At 48.0% G+C, this 17,552-nt stretch overlaps 1 protein-coding gene across 1 annotated transcript in view; it reads right to left on the bottom strand.

Annotated features, from left to right (window-relative positions):
• The window catches only part of LOC311103765 (syntaxin-1B), a 63,236-nt gene that overhangs the window by 25,423 nt on the left and 20,261 nt on the right, over positions 1 to 17,552 (bottom strand). The gene's annotated exons all lie outside the window — the stretch shown is intronic.

Below are 17,552 nucleotides of genomic sequence, written 5' to 3'. Positions count from 1 at the left end.
AAGAGCTGCGTTATAGCGCGATAGACATTTAAAGGCAATGTCCCGCGTTAGCGGAGACTGCATTCACGTTAAACCCTACATATGTCGGCTCAATCGGAAATTACCTTTAAATTTAAATCACGCTATAACGCTGGACTTCAGCGCTATGGATTGAATCTAGCCCCTAGAGTGTTTTGTGACCTAATGGCAGCCATGTTGAGTCACATTGTGAGGGGGAGAGGGGTTGACAAATCCATTTCACCTGGGGAAAAACAACAAATCGACAAGACCTCTACAGTGTTGTCTACTAAGTCCACAACACAAGAACAGTCATTGCTGAACAGCTTAGTCATAAACACAGCTAGTGGACAGCTACAGTGAGGGAAACAAGTATTTGATCCCCTGCTGATTTTGTAAGTTTGCCCACTGACAAAGAAATGATCAGTCTATAATTTTAATGGTAGGTTTATTTGAACAGTGAGAGACAGGATAACAACAACAAAATCCAGAAAAACGCAAGTCAAAAATGTTATAAATTGATTTGCATTTTAATGAGGGAAATAAGTATTTGACCCCCTCTCAATCAGAAAGATTTCTGGCTACCAGGAGTCTTTTATACAGGTAACGAGCTGAGATTAGGAACACACTCTTAAAGGGAGTGCTCCTAATCTCAGCTTGTTACCTGTATAAAAGACACCTGTCAACAGAAGCAATCAATCAATCAGATTCCAAACTCTCCACCATGGCCAAGACCAAAGAGCTCTCTAAGGATGTCAGGGACAAGATTGTAGACCTACACAAGGCTGGAATGGGCTACAAGACCATCGCCAAGCAGCTTGGTGAGAAGGTGACAACAGTTGGTGCGATTATTCGCAAATGGAAGAAACACAAAATAACTGTCAATCTCCCTCGGCCTGGGGCTCCATGCAAGATCTCACCTCGTGGAGTTGCAATGATCATGAGAACGGTGAGGAATCAGCCCAGAACTACACGGGAGGATCTTGTCAATGATCTCAAGGCAGCTGGGACCATAGTCACCAAGAAAACAATTGGTAACACACTACGCCGTGAAGTTCTGAAATCCTGCAGCGCCCGCAAGGTCCCCCTGCTCAAGAAAGCACATATACAGGGCCTACTGAAGTTTGTCAATGAACATCTGAATGATTCAGAGGAGAACTGGGTGAAAGTGTTGTGGTCAGATGAGACCAAAATCGAGCTCTTTGGCATCAACTCAACTCGCCGTGTTTGGAGGAGGAGGAATGCTGCCTATGACCCCAAGAACACCATCCCCACCGTCAAACATGGAGGTGGAAACATTATGCTTTGGGGGTGTTTTTCTGCTAAGAGGACAGGACAACTTCACTGCATCAAAGGGACGATGGATGGGGACATGTACCATAAAATCTTGGTTGAGAACCTCCTTCCCTCAGCCAGGGCATTGAAAATGGGTCGTGGATGGGTATTCCAGCATGACAATGACCCAAAACACACGGCCAAGGCAACAAAGGAGTGGCTCAAGAAGATGCACATTAAGGTTCTGGAGTCTCCAGACCTTAATCCCATAGAAAATCTGTGGAGGGAGCTGAAGGTTCGAGTTGCCAAACGTCGGCCTCGAAACCTTAATGACTTGGAGAAGATCTGCAAAGAGGAGTGGAACAAAATCCCTCCTGAGATGTGTGCAAACCTGGTGGTCAACTACAAGAAACGTCTGACCTCTGTGATTGCCAACAAGGGTTTTGCCAACAAGTACTAAGTCATGTTTTGCAGAGGGGTCAAATACTTATTTCCCTCATTAAAATGCAAATACATTTATATCATCTTTTACATGCGTTTTTCTTGATTTTTTTGTTGTTATTCTGTCTCTCACTGTTCAAATAAACCTACCATTACAATTATAGACTGATCATTTCTTTGTCAGTGGGCAAACGTACAAAATCAGCAGGGGATCAAATACTTTTTTCCCTCACTGTATCTACAACTGTTGGCCAACAGAGAAATGTACAAAATGGCAGCCCTCTATTTGGGCACACTCTAGTCAACCTTTTCCCTTCACTCTCCATTGTTCCTCTATGTCTTCTGGCCAGACAAAGACAGGAGAGTTAAGTCCTCTAAATCGCAGCTCATGCCAAAAGATACAGCAGCAGACAAGTTTGTCGGGGAGACAATGTTTTTTCATAGGCGCATATGGGAGGGAAAAATAGCTCCAAGGAAGAGGCTGGATGCGTTGGGAGGCCTAGTCGTGTTGCTGGGTGTTGAACTTGAGCGCTGGCTCCCTGATTGTAACGGACAGTTAACTATGTCTCCAGCTGTTGGGGCTGGCTTTGCCTTGGTTAGGGTTTGAAACATTTCCCTCCAGTCCCCACCTCTAACTAGCTCCACCTCAAGGCTGAGCAGTTCATGTTCCTGCCCTCTGTGCCCTCGGATGACAGTCCCCCACTCTGCCTTGTATAGTATGATGAGAGACAGTTCCTGGTTGGATCACTCACTGTCCAATGTAATGTGATGCCAGTGTATATCGAGTGTGTGACAAATTATTAATATGACTTCAGTGCATGGAGCTTTGATATTGATACTCGCTGCAGTTCTTGGAGGACATTTAGCTGTTGTTTTGTTTTTTCTCTTACCTCTTTGTATTGATTTTTTGTCAATTAAATACTTTTCTGAAAAACATGCCATTTTGTAATTTTTTTGCTCCATTTAAGCACATAATAGAGAATATAATGTGTTGAGTTTTCACAGTAGCTTTCAGGCTAATGAGTGGTGACTCACATTCGTGCTAACATTCACACAGGCAATATCAATAACCTACCATATTCTTATCAATTTCTTGCAATTATTTTCTGAAGCATTTATTACCAGCTCCATTTAAATGGCCATAGCTATACAACATATAATAGCTGCGATTATTTGCTTAAATTACATGTTGCTCAAATGAGTAATTGGTTTCACATCCACATACGATCATCAAAGAGAAAGATATATAGAATGTTCAATCAGAATAAACAACCGACAGGCTTCCACTGAGAACAACGATTCTGACAGACTCGCCTGAATCAGTTTAGGTTCCCTTGGTTTTTATCAAAGGCTACAGATCTGGAACTGTGGTTAATCTGTGTGGTCCTTCATTCAAAAGGCCTTGGACTGGAGCATGTTGGAGTAAGATATGAACACGACTGATTGTGTCACGCCCTGACATTGAGATCTCTAGTTGAGTTGGTCAGGGTGTGAAATCTAGTTTATATATTTCTATGTTGGCCGGCTGTGGTTCCCAATCAGAGGCAGCTGTCGGTCGTTGTCTCTGATTGGGGATCATACTTAGGCAGCCATGTTGCCAACCTTAGTTGTTGGATCTTGTTCTGTTTGGCTTGTTTGATGTTTAGCCTCTTGAACTTCACGTTCTGTTGGATTTTGTTATTTTGTCGGTGTTTATCAAAATAAACGACTATGTACGCATACCACGCTGCACCTTGGTCCGATCCTTTACACAACGAACGTGACAGAAGATCCCACCACCAACGGACCAAGCAGCGTGGCCAGGAGGAGCAGACATGCTGGATACAGGTGGGGAAAACATTCTGGACATGGGAGGAGATATTGGCCGGTAAGGGACCCTGGGCGAAGGAAGTAGCCCTGGCAGGAGAGAAAAAACGGCGACTCGAAAGGTCCCGATCACGAAGGAAGCCCAAGAGGCAGCCCCAAGAAAAAACATTTGGGGGGCACACAGGGTGGTTGGCGGAGCAGCAGGAGGCCCTGGAAGGGCTGATTGTGGAGAGGGAGATAGCGATAGAAGAAGCCGCTATGATAGATGCCCTCCAAGACCTGCAGCTCAGTACTCTGAGAGAGGAGACCACCGCCTTACGGGAGCTGTTAGTTAAGAGGGAGCAGGAGCTCTCCCTTCAGAAGGAGGCACTGCAGGAGGCCCACAGGGAGAAGGAGTCAGTGGATGCATGGAGAGAGGAGCTGGCCAGGCAACAGAAGGAGCTGAGAGAGGAGTTAACCCTCCAGCAGCAGAGAGCTCGGTCCTTAGAGCAGAGGCTGGCGGAGCCAGGTTTAGCAGAGCCAACTCCCCGCACTCGCTTTGAGGAGCGTGTGACCGTGCAGGCACCAGGCTATGCGCCGGCTTTACGTACTGTGCCGCCTGTGCGCCTTCACAGACTGGTACGGCCCGTGCCTGCTCCTCGCACCAAACCAGTGGTGCATGTCTCCAGCCCGGTGCGCCCCGTATATGCTCCTCACACCAAACCAGTGGTGCGTGTCTCCAGCCCGGTGTGCCCCGTATCTGCTCCTCGCACCAAACCAGTGGTGCGTGTCTCCAGTCCGGTACGGCCCGTACCTGCTCCTCGCACCAAACCAGTGGTGCGTGTCTCCAGCCCGGTGCGCCCCGTTCCTGCTCCTCGCACCAAACCAGTGGTGCGTGTCTCCAGCCCGGTGCGCCCCGTCACTGCTCCTCGCACCAAACCAGTGGTGCGTGTCTCCAGCCCGGTGCGCCCCGTATCTGCTCCTCGCACCAAACCAGTGGTGCGTGTCTCCAGTCCGGTACGGCCCGTACCTGCTCCTCGCACCAAACCAGTGGTGCGTGTCTCCAGCCCGGTGCGCCCCGTTCCTGCTCCTCGCACCAAACCAGTGGTGCGTGTCTCCAGCCCGGTGCGCCCCGTACCTGCTCCTCGCACCAAACCAGTGGTGCGTGTCACCAGCCTGGTACAGCCCGTGCCTGCTTCTCGCACCAAACCAGTGGTGCTTGTCTCCAGCCCGGTGCGCCCCATACCTGCTCCACGCACCAAACCAGTGGTGTGTGTCCCCAGCCTGGTACAGCCCGTGCCTGCTTCTCGCACCAAACCAGTGGTGCTTGTCTCCAGCCCGGTGCGCCCCATACCTGCTCCTCGCACCAAACCAGTGGTGCGTGTCTCCAGTCCGGTACGGCCCGTACCTGCTCCTCGCACCAAACCAGTGGTGCGTGTCTCCAGCCCTGTGCGCCCCGTACCTGCTCCTCGCACCAAACCAGTGGTGCGTGTCTCCAGTCCGGTACGGCCCATACCTGCTCCTCGCACTAAACCAGTGGTGTGTGTCCCAAGCCTGGTACGGCCCGTGCCTGCTCCTCGCACCAAACCAGTGGTGCTTGTCTCCAGCCCGGTGCGCCCCATACCTGCTCCTCGCACCAAACCAGTGGTGCGTGTCTCCAGTCCGGTACGGCCCGTACCTGCTCCTCGCACCAAACCAGTGGTGCGTGTCTCCAGCCCTGTGCGCCCCGTACCTGCTCCTCGCACCAAACCAGTGGTGCGTGTCTCCAGTCCGGTACGGCCCATACCTGCTCCTCGCACTAAACCAGTGGTGTGTGTCCCCAGCCTGGTACGGCCCGTCTTACGGGAGCTGTTAGTTAAGAGGGAGCAGGAGCTCTCCCTTCAGAAGGAGGCGCTGCAGGAGGCCCACAGGGAGAAGGAGTCAGTGGATGCATGGAGAGAGGAGCTGGCCAGGCAACAGAAGGAGCTGAGAGAGGAGTTAACCCTCCAGCAGCAGAGAGCTCGGTCCTTAGAGCAGAGGCTGGCGGAGCCAGGTTTAGCAGAGCCAACTCCCCGTACTCGCTTTGAGGAGCGTGTGACCGTGCAGGCACCAGGCTATGCGCCGGCTTTACGTACTGTGCCGCCTGTGCGCCTTCACAGACTGGTACAGCCCGTGCCTGCTCCTCGCACCAAACCAGTGGTGCATGTCTCCAGCCCGGTGCGCCCCGTATCTGCTCCTCGCACCAAACCAGTGGTGCGTGTCTCCAGCCTGGTACGGCCCGTACCTGCTCCTCGCACCAAACCAGTGGTGCGTGTCTCCAGCCTGGTACGGCCCGTACCTGCTCCTCGCACCAAACCAGTGGTGCGTGTCTCCAGCCCGGTGCGCCCCGTATCTGCTCCTCGCACCAAACCAGTGGTGCGTGTCTCCAGTCCGGTACGGCCCGATCCTGCTCCTCGCACCAAACCAGTGGTGCGTGTCTCCAGCCCAGTGCGCCCCGTATCTGCTCCTCGCACCAAACCAGTGGTGCGTGTCTCCAGTCCGGTACGGCCCGTACCTGCTCCTCGCACCAAACCAGTGGTGCGTGTCTCCAGCCCGGTGCGCCCCGTTCCTGCTCCTCGCACTAAACCAGTGGTGCGTGTCTCCAGCCCGGTGCGCCCCGTACCTGCTCATCGCACCAAACCAGTGGTGCGTGTCCCCAGCCTGGTACAGCCCGTGCCTGCTTCTCGCACCAAACCAGTGGTGCTTGTCTCCATCCCGGTGCGCCCCATACCTGCTCCACGCACCAAACCAGTGGTGCGTGTCCCCAGCCTGGTACAGCCCGTGCCTGCTTCTCGCACCAAACCAGTGGTGCTTGTCTCCAGCCCGGTGCGCCCCATACCTGCTCCTCGCACCAAACCAGTGGTGCGTGTCTCCAGTCCGGTACTTGCCGGGCTCCAGTGATGATCCATGGCACGAAGCCTCCAGTGATGATCCATGGCACAAAGCCTCCAGTGATGATCCATGGCACGAAGCCTCCAGTGATGATCCATGGCACGAAGCCTCCAGTGATGATCCATGGCACGAAGCCTCCTGTGATGATCCATGGCACGAAGACTCCAGTGATGGTCCATGGCCCAGAGCCTCCTGCGACAGTCTGCAGTCCAGAGCCTCCAGCGACGGTCTGCTGCTGTACTCCAGTGCCAGAGCAGTCCACTCCACCGGAGCCTTGTGGGAGGACTGAGAGGGGGAGCATCGCGCCGGGGATGGGAGAAGAGTTTACTGCCTACGTCACGTCCGAAGCCGGAGCCGCCACCGAGGCTAGATGCCCACCTGGACCCTCCCCTAATGAGTCAGGTTTTTGCGGCCGGAGTCCGCACCTTTGGGGGGGTAGGGGGGGGGGGGGGGGGTACTGTCACTCCCTGACATTGAGATCTCTAGTTGAGTTGGTCAGGGTGTGAAATCTAGTTTATATATTTCTATGTTGGCCGGGTGTGGTTCCCAATCAGAGGCAGCTGTTGGTCGTTGTCTCTGATTGGGGATCATACTTAGGCAGCCATGTTGCCTACCTTAATTGTGGGATCTTGTTTCTGTTTGGCTTGTTTGATGTTTAGCCTCTTGAACTTCACATTTTGTTATTTTGTCAGTGTTTATTAAAATAAACGACTATGTATGCATACCACGCTGCACCTTGGTCCGATCCTTTACACAACGAACGTGACAGATTGTGTCACTACCCTGAGCTTGAGCTACCCTGCCGGCCATTCCCTCCCCTACCCTGGACGACGCTGGGCCAATTGTGCGCCGCCCCATGGGTCTCCCGGTCACGGCCGGCTACGACAGAGCCTGGATTCGAACCAGGATCTCTAGTGGCACAGCTAGCACTGCGATGCAGTGCCTTAGACCACTGCGCCACTCGGGAGACTGATAAGAGATAGTGGCCTATTCCTAGATAATTTCCAATTATTATAACTGATGCAGATTTAACATTTTAATCCATGTTGAAACAACCAAAAACTCTACCATTACTTTCAGGGAACCCCAAAGGTTTGTTCATGATCAACTGCTCAGATTTCCTCCTTCCCAGAGCTGAACTATTCTGTCAATTTTCTATGTATTATTCATGGGTTGAGGGAACAGCTTCTGCTGCATATTGCCCAGCCCACCATCTCCATGGCTGCCTGACTGTCAAACTGCACAGATGCACACAATCTTAGCTGGGCTTATTTTACATAGATATAAGCATGATGTTGTAAGAGGTTTCGATGTTAAATCCTAAGCATATAGCCTACGCCTACCTACTGATCAAAAGGTTAATCTTTTTAAACAAAAAAAACGTGCCATTTCATGTATATGGTAAGCCACAAACAAATATTTGCATATTTGCAGACCCACGTGCAGCATCACACAAAGGCATGTTGGCTTTATTTGAAAAGGTAAACACACATAAATGGATAAATGCACCTTAATTCTGATATGTGACAGAGATTAAGTGAGAAATATATATTTCCGGACTTTAAAAATAAATTGTGATCATAGAATAATCTAATATGACAAGTAGCTTTGATTGTAACAGAGTCAGGTAACAAAGGTATTCAGAATATTCAAGATAGCTGACCTCTTCAGAGAGGCAATGTCTTCTTATATTTGACAATGTCAGTGTTGTATTACAATTTGGAGTCTTTTCACTATCTCTTATCACATTAGCATCTTACCTATACACTAACACAGACCCCTGCTAAATCAATACAGCTATAAATAGCTCCGCTTGAATAGCTCCATTTGTTTGCTAGCTATCACCCTACACCACTATGCATTGTTTGTGTATGTGTGCGTGCGTGCATTCGTGGTGGCTTTGTACTATGTGTTTAGCCAAAAAAAGAGGAGGATACCAATTATGCTTTTCACCCAGGGGTGTAGAACAGTCCTCTAGGACTGCAGTGCTGCTGGTTTTCCATTTCTCCCTTGCCCCTAATTGATCAGTTCATGCCACTGATTACCCAGAGAGTCCACACACCTAGAAACACAGGTCTAAGTCAGCCACTGATTTAAAAAAGCAAGAATGAAAACTAGCAGCCACTGCAGCCCTTCATGACTCGAGGTCAGGCAGCACCTCTGTTTGAACCCGTAACAATTATTAATTAAATATGGCAAACGTTAAGCAGAAGTATTATGTTACGATGTGAGTAGCATATGTACCTCATTCACCCCCTGGTGTCACTACAAGGTAGATATAATCTGCAATCATTACTACTGGTGCCTACCTAAAGTCAGACAGAAAGCAGTCAACTTCTGTATTAAAATGTCTAGTGAAATGAGCAGCAGGGCTAATGCTAACTCACCGCTAGCTCTGTTGACAGATACCTCTGAGGGGATCCTCATTACAAGCTGCAGCTATGTCGGATAGGCTACAGATATCTCATCTTGAACTCGTCAGCATTTTTAAATTTCCACTTTTGTGTGTGTTGTCTACACACTGTAGCTATATTTGGCTGTTCTGTTCCTCTACTCCTCCCAGGCCCTCCCAGCACTCCACCTGCATCCGCTTTCACCCGACGGGGGAATGGCAGCCTCTCTAGCCCTTGCTTGCCAATGGGCAGATAAGCTAGTTTACAGCTCATGTCTTCAATATGAGAAGCATGCGCATACTAATGAAAAGGGACGAAGGGGCAAAGCATTCCACAGATATCGGTAAGGAGAGAGAGCAGGTACTTAGGTAGGTATGAATAGCTGCATATATGAGCAGGTAAATCTGCTAGGACTATGTTTAATGGAATGGCGTTTAGGTGGAATTACACTGACGATAGGAATGTGACTACAATAGTGCATAACATGTCTGGGCTGCAGAGATAAGGTTTGAGAGAGGTTTGCTGCAGTAACATCAGCAACAGAATCAATATATGAATTAAAATCAGTATATTGTGTTACAACTGGTACTAGATAGATCAATGTAGTATTACAATTCATATGGACAACAATGGTAGACACTGGTTTGTTTGAAAGGTTTTTGAGGAATAATAAATGCTAATTATTTAGCAGAGAATAGGCATCAAAAGATGCTGTGAGGTAAGATATGGTTGAATACGGTTGGACGTGGTTGGTGGAATCAGATGGGGTTCCATTACAATCCACAGAAATGCAGTCATACACAGGTTAGTATAACCAATGTATCTACCCAGTGTACCGCTCGCTTGCAAGTGGCAATGGATTGTTGTAACAGCTGGACTAAACAAACCATCAGGCTAGCATTCAGGTTACACTGGACAGGCTAAATGGCTAGACTGGCTAATCAGGGTTTGAACCAAATGATATTTAATCTAATGTTACGTAGGGCCTATAGCTAAAGCTAACTCCAGACAACCTATTCTTCATTGTACACACTATTCTACACTGAGTTACAACAAGCAGCAAAAAGGATTTGATAGTAATGTAATGGATGCACAGTACTTCCACCATTCCCCTCCCTTCAGATATACCAGAACATTCAAAAACACATTCATTGCTGGGTGTGAATGCGACATCATAGTGTACAGAGCAGTACATAAGACATTGCACATCTGGGAGATAGGGCACCACAGGGAAATGCTGGTGTGTTGCACTGAGCAATGTAGGGCAGGCCTGATACACCTGCCATGTAAGCCTCAGTAATTCTGGCTATAGAATATAGAACAGTACACGGTTCTAAACTGTTGAGGGATCTAAACAGTCGGCCTAGTTAATAGAGTGTGTCCTCTGCATGTGATCCAAAGACATACATTATCGCATTTCAATTGGGTAACCCACATGAAGAAGCCCAGTCTGTGTCCCACTCACCCCCTTTAAGCAGCCAGCCCCGTTCAGAAGCATGCCAGCGACTCGTGACACAATGGAACTTTTTAGCGACCACAAAGATAGCCGTGGGGTTATCCGCCCGCAGACCGTAACACGCCTTTTCAAGTAGTTCATTCATTATATTCATGGCGATACAATGCTAGGCAGGAAGCATGCATTCTAATGTTGTATCTCTGGATGTCGTGTAAAAATAAATAGCTAGCCTTCAATGAAAATGTAGCAATTGAAAAACGTTCACACCAGAGAGATGAATATGTACTGTACAGTATGTTCTACAGGCAATGTTACCCCTATGGAGCACTATACTGATACTAAAGTCAAATAATCAAATAAACATTTTAAAACAGTACAATTAATTACCTCCAATACTACTGTGTAATAAATTATCCTTGCCTCATTAGAACACCACTACAAATTTTGGACGTACGTAAACACTGAAAAATGTACACCATCTCACTCGCTATTACTTAAGCAAATATTTCATTTATCGCTTATTCATCAAGCCGTTGACAGCCTAACCAGCTGTTTTGGATCTAGTGGCAGGGGAGCTTCCCTCTATTTATATAGTTTTATTGGTAGAGAAGAAGGGATGCTGTTGTCCATGGATTCACATGCAGCTATGACATTGGCCCTGCAGTAAAAATGTCTACATAAAATATAACATGCATTACCACTCTCTGCTTTGTGTTTGTGTGTGGATGGGTGAGTGGATGGATGGGGGAAGAGAGTATGGATGCATAGAATGTGAGTATTATGTATGTGTGTATATGTGTACCTTTGATGTGTATGTATGTGTGTATATGTGTAGCCTTGTAAGTGTATATTTATGTGGATGTGTGTGGACGTGTATTTGTATGAAGTGTTATTCACAAATCTCCAGTCTGGATTTTTGAGATAGCCTAAACACACAAGTATTGATTATCTCCTAAAAACACACACCCTAGAGAAAACAGCCAAAGCACATTTGAAGTGCAGAATTATATTCTTGCAACGTTCTTGAAAACCATTTGAAACTGAAGGCTCGCAAAATGATCATATTGAGTAAATCATATTAAACTCGATCCACTCAGCAGCTTAAAAAACAACAACTGAGACCCAGTTGAGGTTTTATGGGAGATATTGCGGCCAATAGCATCCGTGATCGCCTGCTAGCCTGCGGACAGCATTGGATCCACCAGGAATAATGTGAGTAGCATCCAGACAGCTACCAAACAGAAGCAGTGAGTGTATCAGTTCAACCAAAGAGGGAGGATGCATACTGCTGTGATCCCTGCTGCTGGGAGGATGGATGGATTGATAGGGCCCATCTTATGTGCAGATATTTAGTCATACAGCTTATAATCCTATTTGTGCAAATGTTTACACATATGTGTATTTGAGTGTGTTTATGTGCATATTCATTGGATTAATTTGACTGACTGCACTTTGACAGCTAAAGCCCTTTGGCAAAGATGGAGCTATGGTGAGTGTGGAGGAGGAGGAGGAGCAGAGGGGATGAGAGTGATAGAGTGAGGCAGAATGTGTGTGAGAGAGAGAGAAAGGGTCAAGAGAAAAGAGAGAGTGGCTGTGGGGGAGGGGACAGAGGAGAGAGAGAGAGAGAGAGAGAGAGTGTGGGGGAGGGGACAGAGGAGAGAGAGAGAGAGAGAGAGAGAGAGAGAGAGAGAGAGAGAGAGAGAGAGAGAGAGAGAGAGAGAGAGAGAGAGAGAGAGAGAGAGAGAGAGAGAGAGAGAGAGAGAGAGAGAGAGAGAGAGAGAGTGGCTGTGGGGGAGGGGACAGAGGAGAGAGAGAGAGAGAGACAGGGTCAAGAGAAAAGAGAGAGTGGCTGTGGGGGAGGGGACAGAGGAGAGAGAGAGCGAGAGAGAGAGAGTGAGAGAGAGAGAGAGAGAGAGAGAGTGGGGGATGGGAGAAAGAGGGAGGGAGAGATCCAGGGAGAGAGAAAAGGAGAGGGAGATGGAGAGAGGGAGGGAGGGAGGGAGAGAAATTGGAAAAGGGTGGGGGAGGGGAAGAGAGGAGAGAGTCTGTAGCTAGCTAACACACATGATGCAGGTTAAACAGCATCTGTTACCACCTTCAAAAAATCTCATTGCTCTCAGGACAGGGGATTAAACAGCCGTTGTGACCCAACCAGGGGTCACCCATTCCATACATCATCCCACCCCCAACGCCATCCCTCTGCATCCATGTCACAGAGCTCCCTGTCAGGGAGAATTACATAAGCCTGGGTGACTTCAGGTGTGGGGGTGAATACAAATGCCACGAACGCCTTGCCCTACCCCTAGTCCATCTGTGCTGGGAGTGGAAGAAGCCATCGGAGAGAGAGAGAGAGAGAGAGAGAGAGAGAGAGAGAGAGAGAGAGAGAGAGAGAGAGAGAGAGAGAGAGAGACGCCCCCTGTCCGCCATTACTGCCCATGTCTTTGGGGCCTGGTAACAAAATTAACTAATGTCCCAATGTAGTACACAGTGGGTTAGGGTTAGACTTGGGGGTTTTGAGTGGTGGCAGCAGAGGTAGAGGGCATGGAGAGGGGAGAGATTAAATAAAGAGCCCTGATATACAGTATACACACGTCAACCCTCATCCACTTCATGTCCATCTTTTGTCAATCCATGTTCGCTTTTCCACTTCCACGGCTATAAAAAGCATTGATTGTCAGTGTCCATGTTCCTTCCCTCTGATGCTTTGAGGGGCCAAGGGAGAAAATGGAAGCGAAGCGTCTTTTTTTATGGCCCATAATGGAGGAGGGATGGATGGAGGATGGAGGGGATGTTTAGATAGAAATAGATGCCGTGGCTTCCTGACTGACTCAGCGAAAACTCAGGGGAGTGTCTTAAGTGAAGTAACAAACAAGGTCAGGATGTGATGTGCGAGCTGAACTGGCTGCCAAACCTGGGCTACATGTAGCACCCAGAGGCTCACAGAGAGAGGGAGGCTAGACTCCAGGAGAGAGACACAGGTTTCATCTCGATTCTCCTGAAGTGTGCACTTGCACACTCACCATGGTGGAAACTCCCTCCAGTCTCGCTTACACCACTCCAATGCTTTTAAATTCATGACAGGAAGTGCACACGTTGGGAGAAGTGTGGAGAATCAGAATGCTAATCCATCAATACCATACACAGTCATATCAAACGCTCTTCCCAGCGTATTCTGCACTGTAAGATACCATTTGGTGCACTGCACTGTGCATCCAGAGAAAAAAGTATTCTTCTTATATTTAAGCAATAAGGCCCGAGGGGGTGTGGTATATGGCCAATATACCATGGCTAAGGGCTGTTCTTAGGCACGACGCAAAGCAGTGTATTTTGGCAATATACACTATATATACAAAAGTCTGTGGACACCCCTTCAAATTAGTGGATTCGGCTATTTCAGCCACACCCGTTGCTGACAGGTGTATAAAATCGAGCACACAGCCATGCAATCTCCATAGACAAACATTGGCAGTAGAATGGCCTTACTGAAGAGCTCAGTGACTTTCAATGTGGCACTGTAGTAGGATGCCACCTTTCCAACAAGTCAGTTCGTCAAATTTCTGCCCTGCTAGAGCTGCCCCTGTCAACTGTAAGTGTTGTTATTGTGAAGTGGAAACATCTATGAGCAACAACGGCTCAGCCGCAAAGTGGTAGGCCACACAAGCTCACAGAACGGGACCGCCGAGTGCTGAAGCACGTAGCGCGTAAACATCGTCTGTCCTTGTTTGCAACATTCACTACCGAGTTCCAAACTGCCTCTGGAAGCAACGTCAGCACAATAACTGTTAGTCGGGAGCTTCATGAAATGGGTTTCCATGGCCGAGAGAGCCGCACACAAGCCTAAGATCACCATGCGCAATGCCAAGCATCGGCTGGAGTGGTGTAAAGCTTGCCGCCATTGGACTCTGGAGCAGTGGAAACGCGTTCTCTGGAGTGATGAATCAAGCTTCACCATCTGGCAGTCCGACGGACGAATCTGTAATGTTTGGTGGAGGAGGAATAATGGTCTGGGGCTGTTTTTCATGGTTCGGGCTAGTTCCCTTAGTTCCAGTGAAGGGAAATCTTAACGCTACGGCATACAGTGGGGAAAAAAAGTATTTAGTCAGCTACCAATTGTGCAAGTTCTCCCACTTAAAAAGATGTGAGAGGCCTGTAATTGTAGGATTTGTAATGAATTTATTTGCAAATTATGGAGGAAAATAAGTATTTGGTCAATAACAAAAGTTTCTCAATACTTTGTTATATACCCTTCGTTGGCAATGACACATGTCAAACATTTTCTGTAAGTCTTCACAAGGTTTTCACACACTGTTGCTGGTATTTTGGCCCATTCCTCCATGCAGATCTCCTCTAGAGCAGTGATGTTTTGGGGCTGTCGCTGGGCAACACAGACTTTCAACTCCCTCCAAAGATTTTCTATGGGGTTGAGATCTGGAGACTGGCTAAGCCACTCCAGGACCTTGAAATGCTTCTTACGAAGCCACTCCTTCGTTGCCCGGGCGGTGTGTTTGGGATCATTGTCATGCTGAAAGACCCAGCCACGTTTCATCTTCAATGCCCTTGCTGATGGAATGAGGTTTTCACTCAAAATCTCACGATACATGGCCCCATTCATTCTTTCCTTTACACGGATCAGTCGTCCTGGTCCCATTGCAGAAAAACAGCCCCAAAGCATGATGTTTCCACCCCCATGCTTCACAGTAGGTATGGTGTTCTTTGGATGCAACTCAGCATTCTTTGTCCTCCAAACACGACAAGTTGAGTTTTTACCAAAAAGTTATATTTTGGTTTCATCTGACCATATGACATTCTCCCAATCCTCTTCTGGATCATCCAAATGCACTCTAGCAAACTTCAGATGGGCCTGGACATGTACTGGCTTAAGCAGGGGGACACATCTAGCACTGCAGGTGCGGCGTAGTGTTTTACTGATGGTAGGCTTTGTTACTTTGGTCCCAGCTCTCTGCAGGTCATTCACTAGGTTCCCCCGTGTGGTTCTGGGATTTTTGCTCACCGTTCTTGTGATCATTTTGACCCCACGGGGTGAGATCTTGCGTGGAGCCCCAGATCGAGGGAGATTATCAGTGGTCTTGTATGTCTTCCATTTCCTAATAATTGCTCCCTCTGTTGATTTCTTCAAACCAAGCTGCTTACCTATTGCAGATTCAGTCTTCCCAGCCTGGTGCAGGTCTACAATTTTGTTTCTGGTGTCCTTTGACAGCTCTTTGGTCTTGGCCATAGTGGAGTTTGGAGTGTGACTGTTTGAGGATGTGGACAGGTGTATTTTATACTGATAACAAGTTCAAACAGGTGCCATTAATACAGGTAACGAGTGGAGGACAGAGGAGCCTCTTAAAGAAACAGTTACAGGTCTGTGAGAGCCAGAAATCTTGCTTGTTTGTAGGTGACCAAATACTTATTTTTCACCATAATTTGCAAATAAATTCATTACAAATCCTACAATGTGATTTTCTGGATTTTTTTTTCTAATTTTGTCTGTCATAATTGACGTGTACCTATGATGAGAATTACAGGCCTCTCTCATCTTTTTAAGTGGGAGAACTTGCACAATTGGTGGCTGACTAAATACCTTTTTTCCCCACTGTACATTGACATTCTAGACAATTCTGTGCTTCCAACTTTGTGTCAACAGTTTGGGGAAGTCCCTTTCCTGTTTCACCATGACAATGCCCCCATGCACAAAGCAAGGTCCATACAGAAATGGTTTGTTGAGATCGGTGTGGAATAACTTGACTGGCCTGCACAGAGTCCTGACCTCAACTCCATCGAACACCTTTGGGATGAATTGGAACGCTGACTGCAAGCCAGGCCTAATCGCCCAACATCAGTGCCCGACCTCACTAATGCTCTTGTGGCTGAATGGAATCAAGTCCCCGCAGCAATGTTCCATGATCCAAGATGGCGTAGTAGTGCAGTCCTGTTTTTGTCGTGTGTCTGTAAATAGCCTGTAAATACCCTGTTTTTTTGTATTTTTCGTACATATTTCCCTATCAGACTTTTCATCCTTCTACAAAATATTCTTTCCTGCAACCCGCCTCACTCAATGTGGAACGGATTCTATTATTGACTTACCTTTTATCTAGAATCTCCAGTTGAAACTAGCTAGCCAGCTAACTAGCTACTTGCTATTAGCCACAGTTAGCGGTATTTCACCCAGAACATTGGATTTTTCTGTGGGAATAATTTAATCACTGGACATTAATCACCGGATCGCAACTAGCTAGCCGCAACCGAATGGATGTTGCTGTCTGGCTAATCACCACTGCCCCCAATGCAAGCACCAGTTAGCCTCGAGATAGCCTAGAGCCAGGCTCATATCTACCTCTAGGTCTACCGGACGGGAGTAGCCAGCTAACTAGCTACTTGCTATCAGCTACCGTTAGCGGTTTTTCACCATTGTCCGTGGCCTGCACCACCCACCAGCCAGCTCTAGTCTGGACTATTATTCGGCCAGTCTGCACTGTCTGCACAGCGCGTTATCGACCCAGAACATATCAGTTTTTCTGCCGGAATCACTGAATCACTGGACCTTTAACTCCGGATTCATCGCTACCAGCTAGCTGCAACAAAATGGACGTTGTGGTCTGGCTAATCATCCTGAGCTAGGCCCATCTCCCGGCTATCTACCTGTCATTGTCATGTCATTGTCATTTAGCAGACACTCTTATCCAGAGCGACTTACAGGAGCAATTAGGGTTAAGTGCCTTGCTTAAGGGCACATCGACAGATTTTTCACCTAGTCGGCTCGGGGATTAGAACCAGCGACCTTTCGATTACTGGCACAACGCTCTTACCCACTAAGCTACCTGTCTGTCAACCGGACGGGACCACCTAGTGTTGACACGGAGCCCCGCCGATCCTACACGACTGGTCTGCCGACGAAATCGTCTGATGTGGTTAAAACAGGCTTCCCGTTACGACGTCGACCACGAAGATTCCATCTGCTAGCCCCGGCCCGCTAGCACACGCTAGCCGTGGCCTCTTGCTCGCTAGTGCTTTAGCAGCCCCCGAACTACCTCCGTACTATCCTATTGCTGTTCACCGGACCTTAGGATAACTCAGCTATACAGCTGATGTCTGCTGGACTGTTCCTTTTTACGGTACCGCATCCTGTTTATGTTTAGCCTCAGCCCAAACTGTGTCGTCATTACCAGCTGTTGTCTTAGCTCTCTCAAATTACACCTGTGATTGCTTTATGCCTCTCTCCCATCTCAATATGGTTAGCTTATTGTTGTTTCGGTTATTTCTAATTGTACTATTTCACTGTAGATCCCCCA

The sequence above is a fragment of the Coregonus lavaretus genome (genome assembly GCF_964263955.1).
Source record: "Coregonus lavaretus genome assembly, chromosome: 28".
In the NCBI taxonomy this organism is placed as follows: Eukaryota; Metazoa; Chordata; class Actinopteri; order Salmoniformes; family Salmonidae; genus Coregonus; species Coregonus lavaretus.
This window is presented reverse-complemented; position numbering and strand designations above follow the sequence as displayed.